Source organism: Chenopodium quinoa, unplaced genomic scaffold (genome assembly GCF_001683475.1).
Source record: "Chenopodium quinoa cultivar QQ74 unplaced genomic scaffold, ASM168347v1, whole genome shotgun sequence".
In the NCBI taxonomy this organism is placed as follows: Eukaryota; Viridiplantae; Streptophyta; class Magnoliopsida; order Caryophyllales; family Amaranthaceae; genus Chenopodium; species Chenopodium quinoa.
The window spans coordinates 523,896-527,189 of record NW_018745659.1 but is presented as its reverse complement, the minus strand read 5'-3'; positions in this window follow the sequence as shown (position 1 = coordinate 527,189).

Here is a 3,294-nt window from a genome sequence, read left to right as displayed (position 1 = left end):
GCGGGAATTTTTGAGACCTCTTTCACTTAATCGAGCCCTTAATTACCGAACCTAATTTAATTTTCTCGATATTGGGCTTTAGATATACGGTCATAAAATACAATCAAACTCCAATATCTTCGTAGTGGCACAATAAACTCGGGAATTTTCATAATTCTTCAAATTCCTACAAAATAATACCAACTCTACAAAAACACTAGAAAACATATATTAGTAATAAAAATAGCTCCGTAGAGCTCAAATAAGCACAAATATGACCATGGGACGGGGAATAAAAAATATATATAAAACAGACTCATCAACAATAACCGGATGAGCCAAATAGTAGGGTTTCAACCGTTTGACTGCTTTGTAGAGAGCCAGCCCAAAATTTTCAATCATTGGGTACCGGAGCTCAGCATTTCTGAGAACATGGCTGATGAAATACACCGGGAGATGTTTTTCGTCTCTCTCAGCAAGGAGGACAGCACTAAGGGAGTGATCTGAGATGGTTAGGTACATGTAGAGAACCTCCTGGGGCAGGGGGCTCACTAGCCTTGGCAAAGAGTGCAAGTGTTGCTTTAACCTTTGAAATGCTGCCTCAGCCTCTTCTCCCCACTCAAATCTAGACCTCTTCCTGATTGCTTGGAAGAAATAAAGGCACTTGTCGCCTGACCGACTGCGGAATCTTTCTAATGCCACCAGGCAACCGGTGAGTTTCTGGGCTTCCCTGACAGTGCGGGGTGACTGCATGTCAATTACCGCCTGTACCTTTTCCGGATTGGCCTCTATGCCTCTTTGATCAATCAGAAATCCGAGAAACATCCCAAAATCAACACCAAAGACACACTTTTAGGGATTAAGCATGACCTTGTGCCACTTGAGGGTGGTGAAGGTTTCTCGGAGGTTAGTTAGGTGATCCGCCTGTAGCTTGGATTTGACTATCATGTCATCAATATACGCCTCTACATTCCTTCCGATTTGATTGATGAAAACTGTGTTTATCATTCGTTGGAAAGTAGCAAGCACATTCTTCAACCCAAACGGCATCACCGTGTAACAGTACAACCCCTGATCAGTGACGAAGGCCGTCTTTTCTTGATCCTTTTTCCATAGGGGTATCCGATGGAAGCCTGAGTAGGCGTCCATGAAGCTCATAAAGGCATGACCGGCTGTAGCATCGACTAGACTGTCGATCTTTGGGAGTGGATAGCTATCCTTCGGACATGCCTTGTTCAGATCTGTGTAGTCTACACACATCCGCTAGGTACCATTCGGCTTTTTGACAAGGACAACGTCTGCTACCCAATCCGGGTAGTGGCATTGCCGAATGAACCCAGCATCTAACAATTTTTTGACCTCGGCGCCTGCCGCCTGAGATCTTTCCTCGCCCTGATCCCTCTTCTTTTGCCTAACCGACCTCTTTTTGGGATCCACGACGAGTTTTTGAACAGCAAGATCCGTGCTGACGCCTGGCATCTCTTCCACTTCAAAGGCAAAAATGTCTTTAAATTCTTTCAGTAGTTGGAGAAAGTTGGCTCCCAACTTTTCAAAAGCATCCGTCCCAGGCTTGACGGTTCTGTCAGGCCGGCTGTCGTCCAGGACAACATCAAGGCTCTCACCGGTCGGCTGGGGTCGAAAGTCGTCCAACCTTTCCCGATTAGTGATTGCTATTGTTTTTCTTTCTTGACGGGGGCCAATTGGTCCGCCTTTCTCTTTTTACCGGCCACCCTTGGAGCCGGCATTGCCTGATCGCAGTTGTCAAGCTCTTTGAGCTCTTCGCCGTGACCAGCTGAAGCCATAGTTGGTTTGACGTCTAAGAGATAACACTCCCTAGCCGTCTTTTGGTCCCCGTTCAAGGCACCGACTGTCCCATCATCCTTCTCAAACTTGATCAGCATGAGAGACGGGATGATGACTTCCTTGGACTCGTTGAAGGTTGGATGGTCGAAAATCATATTGTAGGCGGTCACTTCCTCAACAACTAGGAACTTGACGACCATGTGCCACCCTTGCCCGTTTTCTCCCAGCCGGATGGGTAGGTCGATCCTTCCCACCGGATGCACCACCCCTCCCCCAAAACCGACCAAGGGGTGTGGAGCCTTGTGCATGTTGCTGGGCTTGTACTTGAGCTTTGTCAAGCACTGATAGCTTATCAGGTCAGACGAGCTCCCGGTATCAATTAAGATCCGGCCAACTCGTTGATTGGCAACCTTGCATTCGATGACGATGGGGTCATCGTGAGGCCGTCTGACCTGGCCTCGATACATTTCAGAAATAAGGACCTCAGGAAAGGTGTCTTTCGACGCCTGGCCCTCATCTACTGAGTTGACCAGTTTCCTGATGTTGTCCTTGGTACCCAGATGGTAGGACCTCCACCCGCAAAAATGCCTGCTATAGTGAAGACTGTTTCTTCGTCTGTTTCAGAGTTGGCAGCTGGTGTTTTGGACGGGTGTCCCTTGTTAGTCTTGGGGGTACCCTGGGACTTGGGTAAGTAGGACTTCAAAGCCCCCTCATCAGCCAGACGGTCCAACAACCACCGGAGTTTATAGCAAGAGTTGGTGTCATGGCCAACATCCTCATGGAATTGGCAGTATTTGCTCTTGTCCCGGCTGCTGACAGAACTTTTCATTGCTGCCGGTTTTTTAAGAGTCAACCGATCTTTGATCTCCATAATGATGGAGGAGTAGTCCTTAGTGAACTCGTACTTTGGGACGTACGGTTCTCATTTTCTTCTGTTCTTCTAGGCCGGCTGAACAGATCGATCTGCCGCCCAGACTTCTTTTCTTTTCTTTTCTTCCTTCTTTGCCAGCTGGATGGCCGACTCTCTCTCCTCTCGGACTTTTTAGGGTCCGACGGATGCCTCACAACACAACGCTCCATCGCCTGTATATATGCTTCAGCTTCCATTAGTGCCTCTTGGAGGGTAGCCACCCTCTTCCTGACCAAATCGAACTTGAAGGTCGACCCGTCCTTCAGACCCTTGAAAAAGTCTATGTAGGCAACATTGTCAGACAGCCCTTGTACCTGAATTCGCATCAGATTGAACCGCCTGACGTAGGACCTAAGTCCTTCCTTCTCCCCCTGCTGTATAGCCCCGAGATCGAGACTTGTCTTTTTAGCAGGAATGTTCATGGAGAAGTTTGACGTAAACAAATACCCAGGAATGTTTTGAAGCTGTCTTCTGGGTTGGCGGTACCGTCATAGGTACCGACCAACACGTTTTTAACCTTGGCCGGCTGTGCCGCCTCGGTTATTTCCCTGGAGAAAGTCGTTGGCTGTTCCCCAAGGTTAAGCAGCTGGAGCTCCCAGTCC